The sequence below is a fragment of the Chaetodon trifascialis genome, chromosome 8, assembly GCF_039877785.1.
Source record: "Chaetodon trifascialis isolate fChaTrf1 chromosome 8, fChaTrf1.hap1, whole genome shotgun sequence".
Lineage (NCBI taxonomy): Eukaryota > Metazoa > Chordata > Actinopteri > Chaetodontiformes > Chaetodontidae > Chaetodon > Chaetodon trifascialis.
The window spans coordinates 12,300,029-12,311,466 of NC_092063.1; positions in this window are offsets into that span (position 1 = coordinate 12,300,029).

Sequence of the window (11,438 nt, forward strand, 5' to 3'; positions counted from 1 at the left end):
TGATGCGACTAGCCTCCTCTCTCACTCCCCCCACCCTCCACCCCCCTTCTCTCTCTCTCTCCTCCTTACTCTCACAATCCGAGGATAGGCTACTGAGGATGCTGTTATTGTTGTTGTTGAATTACGCCATACTTCTGCCTCTCTCTTTCTGCGTCCCCCTCTCCCCCACTCACATGCTCTAATACAGGGCTATAATAGCTAGCCTTTAGCTTTCATGTCAGATCAAGTCATGCACTGTATGCCCAGTTCAGTGAAGCAGGAGTTACTGCCAAAGTGCTGACGAAAGACAGAGCGGGAGAGGAGGAAATAAAGCGCGTGTGTGTGTAAAATGACACAGGGAAAACTGGGGGCGCCCACCCCCCCTGGTTGAAGGAGGGAAGGGCCAGATGACAAGTCAGTTATGCTGCATAAAAGCACGTCAATTGAACGCACTCTGCAGCAGCGATGTGGCAAAGGCAGCGTGTGGGCATATGGGTTGTGAAAGAGGATGAGAGCCCCCAGGCGACAGACCCCATGCGATGGATCGCGTTTCACATAGAGCTGGAAGGATTCTGGCAAAGCAATGGAAGAGGATCAGCACAAACTGGACAGCCTATCTGTACCGCTGCAGAAGTGGAGCCCTGGTGATTACAGGCCTTCGTCTTTCACACTCCAGGACTCACCTTTGACATATGTGGGTCAAACATTAACGCACAACAGCCAAGAAGCCAGAAGTAGATTCAACATCACATCTGGGGGGATAATAGACTTTTCTATTTTAAAACAAAGCTGTGCATACATTTGGAAAAATGTACATGATGGTACTGCACACGGGACATTAACTTTTCCCAGTGACGTCCTCACAGCTGGAATTAAAGACAATCAAGTTAAACAAAAATGCTCAACACATGATCTGTCTTGATAGTATTTGTAAGTGTTAATTAGTCATACAATGTTTTAAAAGCAACAGCAGAGTAATGTCAAAGAAAGTGACGCCGTGGTCATTGCTGGGCTTCACAAATCTGTCTACATGCTTTCATAGTAAGAGAGAAACTTTGAAGTTAAACTGACGTCTTCCTTTATGATGTTTACCTTCTCATTCCTGGGCATCACCGCTTCCTCCTCTGGAGTCGCCTGCTGGCACCCCCCTCTGAGGCGACATGCAGCATTTAGGACAAGTTTCTTTATTCCTGGAAACCTCCAAAAACATCAGCTGTGGTAGTTGGACTGATTTTGCTTTACTGAATGGGAGTTTTTATCCACAAGGCCTGAGTCTCCCCTGAGAGCCGCAGAGAGAGAAGTGTTATTGCGCATAGGAATATCAGCGAGCAAAACAGGCCCGTTTCACTTGACAGTACTATGTGGCCTGAAGAATAGCAGTAAGTGGAGCGAACGGCCAGCTCAGTTCTGCAGTTCGGCTCAAAGAAGTCTCCAGTGTGAGGACTACAGCACAGACGGGATAAGGAAAAGTTATTTATGTGCTCCTCCGTTCTTCATTTTCATCCCATCCTGGTCCTTTTTGCTGTCGCCCCCTTCAGATCTCCTTCAGGCGTTCGCACTGCCCTCATCTTTACTAATCGGACTGCATTTTGGGAAAATAAGCCTTTATATATATATACAGCTGATGTTCTGAATTTCAGTTGAGCAAATACTCAGAAGTGGCTCCAAAGTAAACAAAAGTCTGACGGTTCTAAGTTTATTGAACATACAGTCCTTGTCTCTTATCTGCTCCCACAGCTCATTTCTTCTCTCTCAACCCCTTTGAGACAAGGCTACGTAGCTCCATACAAGTCCCTTGGGACCCCATACACCATCCATCAGTCCCTCATGATTTCCAATCAATTGTTATAATAGCTTGTAGGCACGTCCCAAAAGACGCAGCTAGTTCGGAGAGCAGTTCTAGTTACTACCTAGCGGCCGGCCATTTTTCCACATAATTCCTAATGATAGATTCATGCATGTGAGCAGGAGACATGTCCCAGGAGATTTTCTGGATGGATGAGGCATTGAGGGAGGAGGCTAAAGTCTGGATTAGCAGGGGATTCTTTTACACAGTATAGTCAACCTTGAAACCAATGTGTAGCACGCAGTCGCTGTGGGGATGAGGTTATAAATGTGGTGAGCAAGACCTGGAATTATTGGAGGACACAAACAAAACAACGCATTGATAGATTTCCTAATATATTCATAGATAATAAAGTGCTGCACACTCACATTTGTGTGGAGGAGAATTAGTCATGGGTCACACCAGAGGGAGAAGAAACAAAAAAAACATCAAAGACTAATGACCCAGTGCTCCTTTCTATCTTCACACACGCACAACCCCTAGTTTCTCCTCTAACGCTCCATTTCCTCAGTTCTCAATGGTGTAATCACACCTGACTTCAAGAGCAGAGTGTACCTAAGCTGGCGGCAACTGGGCTGCACCTGACATTTCAACGAAGAAGAAGGTTCGTTCTGACAGCTCTGATGGTGCGCTTCCTTTTCCATCCAATGCTGATGGCTTTCAATCCCTCCTATGCCCCTCCAATGTAAAACCTGCAGCTTAAAATATGACGTAAATCACTTTCCGTATCGCATGTTTTTTAAAACACCTTAATGAAAGGGAACAGATGGTCAAGGGCAGGTTTTTGTCTCTCTTTCTAACACCTGGTTAGAAGGGGAAAAAATCTGTTATCTGAAGCATTCTGGTTTCCTTTTGTAGTCCGAGTAGTATCGACCAATCACGTTCAAGCGGGCTTTGGTTGCATGCAGGTTGTGCATCCTGCCTAATTGGTAGTGCACATGTGCATAGGTCAGGTCCTAACACTTGACCAGTGGGTCATCCCTCACTGTTCTCCTACTGATTATGTTGTACAATAAATCAGGTTTTTGGTCTTGATCAGGCAGTGACATGGATAAATAGTCTCTGGTATTAGCTTTTTCTATTTTTAACGTATCTGCATTCATATGCAGGTATGCATTTATTGAGATCAGCCGAAACTTGTCGAGCTTGAAAATCAAGTTGGTCAACGGTCTACAAACAATAACCGGTGCACAGTGGAGGAATTCTTGACCTGGATTTCTGCTGTCCGTTATCCAGATATCCGCTAGCTACACTGAAAGCTCCACCTCTAAACACTGGCCACTGCCTCCAGCTAAACTGCTGTCAGACAATTGCCGATTTTTTTTGACTTCGTAATAACCCCCGGATGACTCACCTCAACCTGCTGCGATTATGCTGAATTTAAGACCTATCTAAAGAGCATTTATCTAAAAACATATTTGTTGCATTGACTGTATATTTCTATCATCATCTCCTTTGTCAGACAGTCAAACTCAGATTTCAGCTCTGACAAAATGATCATTGTCATTCTTTGAGGTCATATTAATGTACACGCTAGATTATGCTGTGCGCTATAGGAGGTGTATTTCATGTGCACAAAAGTGGATTATATGTATTTGACGGTCATTTAAAACAGTGGATGACTGCAGTTTAAATACGGAACGAGCGTGTCCAGTTGCACTAAGAAGGTAAAGCATGTTCTGCATTGTTGATCCTCGAGTGTTTACAGACCTCACTAATGAGACGCTCCTGATACTGATGAAAGACGAAAATGTCTTCGACGTCTACATGAGACTATGAGGCGCGTGAGAGCTTCAACATCATGGCCACGTTCCCGTTTCTGTTGTCCCCAGTTTGACCTCATAGGCTAGCAGCTCTCCTGTAGCTCTCGCAGCTCATTAGCACCAAGGTCAACTCTGCATACCGCTACAGAAAAAAGGATCAGTGGAGAAGGTGCAGGCGCCTTTCCACGATCGAAGCGGATATGCAGACACTTCCATGAGCTTCATTTATGACTTTTCTTGATCATGTTCGCCAAATAAGCAGGGTTTTTTTTCTGGGTTACTGGCAACACTCTTATACCCGGGTAGGCATGAGAAAGGCATGACTAGTGCCTTGATAATACAGCGCCTCTCTGTCCAGGCTGGTTTGTATTTACACTAGATGGTGGGAGGCAGGAGGCGGGAGATTATGTCTGTGTGTGAGCATCGATGTTCTTATCCGTCCGGACAGTGACGGGCTCAGTCCCATTAGTGCCTGGGAATTTCAAAGCACACCATAAATAATTCTTTGTTACCAGGCTCAGAACTCACCTTGCTCCAGAAATACCTCCCTTAATTCAATTAATAATGAGACGCCAAAGTCTTTCCTCCATCAGCACTGGCAGAGAAACAGACGGCCGTATTTGATGAGATGGAACACAGCTGCCTGTGGAATATGCACTGTCATGGATCAAAATATCCAATGCATGCAAGATTCATGGGCTCGGAAAACAAGGACAAACTGCACCAAGCTTTGCCGTGATGAACAGCGAGGGGCGGCGGTAGCCTGGGCGAGAGAGGTGAGCCGATGCCTGGCGTGTGACCTGTGAAATCAGGACAGGAAATGGTTACTGGGCTTTCCTCTGTCGCTGCAAACTCTGTCCTTGAATTAAACATTTGATCTCTAATGTTGGCACAGGCTGACAGTGCTTGTACAAGTAAGTTCTTTGAAAAGGAATGTTAAAGCAGATGGAAAGTGAATGAAGGCTTTTGGGGGAAATCATCCTCAGTAGCGGCTGTCAGAGTACAGAACACTAGGTTGAATAGATGATTAAAAAGCTTATGCTCGGAGATTGACTTGGAGATTCCTCCGGCGCTCGTGAAAAGGTAGCGTAATTTTCCAGACTGGCATCTCTTCTTCAGAAAATTGCCGTGGATGTTTAGATGGCATTTTAGCACGTTTAGAAAAACTGAGAAAGGTTTTCCCCATGGGGTACGTTTCAGTCCCATTTAGGAAACGGCTCATTATTTATTATATAACATCTAATATCTACGTCAGGCATGTCTAATAACCTGATGCAGAATAAAAGAGATGCTGCGTAAATGCATGTAACGTACTTTTTAGTTTGCAAGATGAAAAATAGTTCCCGGGTGATAAAAGTTCAGCAATTCCTACTTGGATAAATGGTGCAGGAGACTATCAATCAAGGCTAATGTTCCCATTTTCTCAAAAACCTTCACCTGAGAATAGCTGCATAGCCAGCCTAAGGCATAAGCAGAATACAGTTAGCAGCTGCTTAGGGCCCCAAAACCTCCAGGAGCAGACTTTAAACACAAAGTCCTCTATTCACTTTTTTTTTTTTTTTTTTTAATAATTTAGACGTTTAAATTAATTATCTTTATTTTACTGTTTTATGTTTGCACTTTAATGAACTTCACTGAGCAGATATCCGTTCAAATCACGTCCCGCTTAGGAAACAAATGGCTTGGGCCCTGCTTACACTGGAAGCCTTTTCATGAAACACTAATATCCAGCTGTGTAATAAGCGCTTGCTCAAAAAGTCAGGATAACATCTGAACACTCAGAAGTCTTCTTCCGGGGACATCTCAAATATTTACTCTATTCAAAGAGGTGGAAAAGAAACAGAAAATGTTTAATTTATGTCACTGAATACTGGATATCATTCATTATTAAAAAACATATTAAATATCACACATTTAACAAGACAAAGCCATTTTCTGTATTTTTCTCATATGTTTGCATGCTATCCAAGATCAAATTAACCAGAAATCAAGTAAAAGTTAAGACAAGCTCCTGCACAGCAGACGGATCAGGAGGGGACGCAGAGACCTGCACAGTCCTGCATCTGGTGTCTTGACAAGCAGTCAATGGCGAGAGAAAGAAACAGCTTGTTCAGCAAAAGAAGTGCGAAATGAAGGGGGCAAGATACATCCTGTGAAAAGCAGCAGGAGGAGACGAGAGTGAAATGAGTGCTTCAGGCTCTCTTAAAAGGACACCAAAGATTAATTTGTCATCGAAAAAAAGAAATCTACAGGATGGGACGCATGTTAGTGAACGTAATTGTGTTTAAAAGCAATTATACACCAGTCATTCATTTCCTTTGCTCAGAGATAAGAATCAGAACATTGAGCCATTTATGAAAGAGGAATGAGAGGATGGAGGACTGCAAGTCCCATAATGGACAAGGGAACTGCGGTGTGGGTGACCCACGACACGGGAGTTGACAAAGAACATCAAGAAACCAGGAAATGCTGGCACGTTATTTAATTTAAAAAGGGGTTAATCTGCCTTCTGTGTGATTCAAAACTAAATCGCTTGTGCGTTTAGAGAGTAATCATACATCTACCTGTGAACCACTCTAACCAGAAATAGCTGATGTTCTGCAAACAATCGCACTGACGTTGACCTTCACATATATTATAAAAGCTGCACAGATATAGTTCCCCTCCACCAAACTGCATGGCAGCTACAAGAACCTCAATTAGCCAAGTAATTAGGTCATATATCAAAACAATGAAGCGCCTGAGTGAAGAGGGACAAAGATGGTCGGAGAGGAGATGAAAGAAGCCGAAGAGAAAGAGGGAGGGTAGAGTTTAACGAGGAAAGGGGAAAACAAGGACGTACAGGGGGATTAAAAAAATGACAGAGCTGAAGAACAGGTGAAAGGAAGACAAGGAGAGAGAGAGACTGGAAGAGACAGGTGGCAGCCATCTGCTTTTAAAAGGCTAAAGCTTAAATGAGAGAAACAAGAAGGTGCTAAAGAAAGACAGGCCAGTAAATTGAAAGCAACTGGAGCACAGTATGACAGAGGCAGAGGAAGAGGAAGATTTGTCTGGCCATATAATCTGGTGTTTAGAGTGTGCCGGGCTGGAAATTGGTGTCACCCTGGTGTCAAATCAGCATGGCTCTACGCAGTGTGAGGAAATGCAAAAGCCAGGCTGTGTCACGGCACACACTGAAGCATTATTTTGCACATTTTGTATCATTTCTCATCTCGTTACTCTTTTGCAATTAGATGTTTTGAAGAATCTGACGGCAACTTTTAGGACTAACTTTCTAACTTTTGTAACAACAGGAAAAATATATTCCAAACGCTCGAGAGAGCACTACATCTGGCTGAGAGGATGTCAGTGCGTCGCTTTGTATGGATGCACACTTTGGATGGATGTAGGTATGAATTTTCCCTTTTTCTAAATCGACATGTCTGCGCCTCCTTTCTCCTGAGGGCCAAAGCATTTCAGAGCTGACACTTTACACGGTGTCCTCACTCTGAGGTTGTGTTCAGATGCAAAGCAAGCTGGGTAAACAAACAGAAAGCAGGGATTGTGCTGTGTGTGTGTGTGTGTGTGTGTGTGTGTGTGTGTGTGTGTGTGTGTGTGTGAGAGAGAGAGAGAGGGAGCGATACATGCACGCACACATCTTCTTAAACGACAGTAATGCTAAAAGCACTATGACAACATGCATAATTAAAGGCACTCTACCTAAAAATAGAGGGGTCGGAAGAGAGAGTAGAGAGACAGAAACAAGAGATGAGAGAGAAACGAGAGACAGACGGAGAGGGGTGACGGCAGGATGAGGGATGTCCAAAAAAAATCCAACATACAAACTGTGTGGACAGTCTGACTTTTGTATTAAGCAGAAAACTTGTCAATTTTCTTTTCTATCTTCAAACAAACAGTGTGAAATGACTCAGCAGCTGTCTTCATTGCCTGAAAGAAAAGACTTGATGGGAGAGGTGGCTTCATTATGTGGAGAAATAACAGCGAGCCGACGAAGACGTCTGTGATATTTGCATTATTTTGTGGAGCAGATTAAAAATGGTGCAAAAGCGCTCTACATTCACAACATGTTCACAATTGATTTGCCCAAAGCATGCCATTACATTTTACATTCCCCAGACACTTCAATTAAAGAAAAAAACACCTTGCTGTTACAAGTCCTCTCCTTATCCCCATTATTCTCTCTCTCCTTTATTTCCCCCCCGCCCTCCCATCATCAGCTTATTTCAGATATGCAATCTCCTTTTTATCTTTTCCTTGTGTCTCGTCGGCCGTGCCTCAGTGCACCTTATTAAAATGTATATTTTCAAATCATTCTTCAAAGGCGAACTGTTTGCCTAGAGAACCACAGCCCTGCCCCATGTTACAGGAAATTACAGTGAGACTGAGCAGAACCAGATAGCATACCATCCCCTCTCTGTGTATTGGTTTAGCAAGGCTGTGCTACAGAGCTGCAAATCAAGTGACAAAACACTGTATACTTCCAGTCATTAGGCCTGTATGGTTTATCACTGTTACGTCAGATTCTGAAATGCAGCCCAAACGCTTGGCACAATTGTCTGAGCATTCTATTTTCAACCTTTTGTTACAGCAAATATTTATCTGTAGCCAAAAACCAAAACAAAGTAAACATATTCACAAAACAACCAGTACATCTTTAAACAAAATGACTGCGCTACTGTGCAGCAGCACATACTGTAGGGAAACTCGTCTGAACCACCCTTGGACTGTTTATTTGTTTAGCCGAGGCTGTCTTGTTGATAACCAGCTCATTTGCAATGATAACATGCCCAAGAGGCTAAAATGAGGCCATTCACCGCGGCTGTGCTGATAGAGGATGAGGAAGTCGGAGGCTGTGATTGGCTTGACTGTGATGTTCAATTAACAGTCGACTCACCACGTCCTAACGCACATCAAAGTGCCCCATTGGGCCAAATCAGTGATTGACAGTGCCGAATAATCCCAGCCACGGAGGGGCTGAGCAATATTATCTCTAACTATTTACCACAGTGGACACACCAAACAAGGAATATAAAAAGACAAATGGAAGAGAAGGTTGAAGAAGAAAAGAGAAGGAGGGAGAAAGTCGACTTGTTTCCTGCCAGAGTTACTTTAAACAGGATGCTGCCATCCAGGCCCCAACTACGCAAAAAGCGTGTGAACACGGATTTCTAAAAAGGTCCAAATTTCCCCACCTACCATCCATCGTGTGCCTCCCATTTCTTGTGCTCCCAGAATGCAAAGCAGCTTAGACAGTGGGACCCCGTCACAGTTTGGCTGCAACAAAGGAGTTGTGCGGGGTACCCTGCGGGCCTGTGCTTTCTGGCTGGCAGCTTTACATATAAAACAGGCAGGCCTATCTGTCTCTGCACAGGCTGCGGCCACAAAGTCCGAATCCCCAGCTTGGAACACTCTGAGGATCCTCGCTCTGGAGTTCTGCACAGGGAGAGATTAACAACAAACACTAAACATGACTCTTCCGTCCATGTGTCTTAGAGAAGGACTACGGATCACTGAGGGGAAGTTTGGTCAAATTAAAGGCTCGAGCTTCACTGTCAGCACAAAGAATCTTTGCTCCCGTCTTTCAAAGCTGCTGATTAATCTTCTCTCTTCCTGCTTCAAAGTTTTTGTACGTTATTGGTTCAATTTAATATGAGGCTTTGGTGGTGTCATGTTGCAAGCCGCTGCCATTCAATTTGATATAGAGTTCTAGTCACATTACGAGTTACTGGTGCTGGCTACGGTTCCCTCTTCAACAAATAAACATCTGAATTCTGACTTTATTTTGGCTTTCACAATTGGTCACACTATGAGCCAACGTGAGTGTGTTATAATTCATTTATTTTAGTTACAATGCATCCAGAGAACGCAGACAGAGGCTGTGACACAAGCAAACGCTGACATCTAGAGCATCTCGCCTGAAGTTACACTTTGTGAGTACTGATGTGAGGCACGCTCAAACATAACTATATGAGGCACTTTTGGAGCTAAACAGGCTTATATTTTTAACCATGACTGGTTAAGAAATTAACAAAATGATCATTTTTCATCATTAAATCAAAGGCTCAAGAGCACCCACTCCTGTCAACATCAGGCATAGTAGCTTGCTGCCATTGGGGTGTGAGTGTGTGCAGGAATAAGTGAATGAGGGGCAAAAGCCTTGGAAAGTGCTTTTTATAAAAGTGCTACTTATAGTAAATGCAGCCACTTATATAATCATGTCTGAGAATTTAGCTCAAGTCTATATGGTCAAAAAAATTAAGGACTGGTCTTTTAAGGGGTAGATGAACTTTCCACACAATCTTTTGAATACACAACAGGTTTCTGTCTTATTGTATGGTTTCTGTACTTGACTGCTACAGCTACATAGCTACAGACCCATAAATTATTCGTTTTGGAAACTGACCAAAACAACAGCTTTATGAAATGTGTTGTAATCTGCTGAAAATATAAATAAATTACATCACATAGAAAACACTAAACCCCACTGTATCTGGTCTCTCTATAAAGGAGAATATCGACACATCTGACCACCTGTGAGCAATGTTCATTATACAAGTATTTTGCACCACAGAATGCATTTGTTCCCTGGAGTGTACATTACTGAATGCATAGCTTTTCTGCCCTCTAGTGGATGTATTACAGAATGACATGCTGCATGCATTCATTGCAGTCACTGGATAAGAGAGCAAATTAACATGTGAGTTCATCTGTGTAACCTTAATAATAAAAATTATCTACGTTTGCTTTCTGTGGATTTAAATGTACAATCAAAACCAGATTGATCCAACAGTGTACTACAACAGAAATCTGTTTTACTCAAAAAGTTGGTTTGCTCTCTGCATTTTACAAGTGAAAAGTTCACATATTTGCTGTAGTTAAAGCTCAGTAATTGGTACCATATACGTCTATTCTGCGTGGAGTCATTTTTCCCTCATTATTCAATGGGCCTAATGAAATTTTGCTATCTAGGTATGTCTATCTGTTCAGTACTTTGGTCCACATCAGCATATCTCAACAACTAGCATACTGACCAAACTAGCATCAAATGCGCTCTAATATTCAGGATCAATCATAATATTTTTCGTGTGTGCAATATATCAAACACTAGTCACCAGATGTCCATGAAATTTGCCAAACACCAAACAATTATAGTGCTTACTATTACAATGCATAGAAAGAAACGCCACTGAACACCTGAACACACCACAGCCTACATCACAGGCAGTGCTGTGGATGTTAATTGTTTGCTAGCTTGGCCAAATTAATTACTAATAAACTGGGACCAATTTCAATAACAAACTTTCAATAACTTTTGTGGCCTGTAATATTCGGTCTGGTTTTTATAAATTTTGAGTTTTGATAAGATCCCCTGGGGGTTTTCTGGTTTATGGTCAAGCATTGCTGAGGTTTGTCTTTGTAGTTTGGGCGCACAAACGAACTGGGCTAACGTTAGCAAGCAAACGCTGTGGGCTGTTTTCACAGTGAACCCACGGCCTTCACACACCATCCATTTTTCTATAAAAACCAAGAAATATCGTATCATTTGCTTGCCTTTTCAGCCAAGACAACGCTGCGGTTACCTGTTGGATGTGCCGCCATAACATTTCCTCGTCATTTGCGCCCGCCTCCGCTCACTTCCGGTCCGTTTCCGGTATATCTGATATCAACCATCAATCCAGACAAATTGACCCCCAGAGATATCGAAATACGTGGAATTAATAACCGTAATGTAATCCCGAATTTCAGTTTGTAATTTTGTTTTAAATTAATGACATTACTAAAACAAGTTATTACCCAATACCGTTTACAGGTGTCAGTCTGAGCTGCCATGACCAGCTATGGCCACTAGG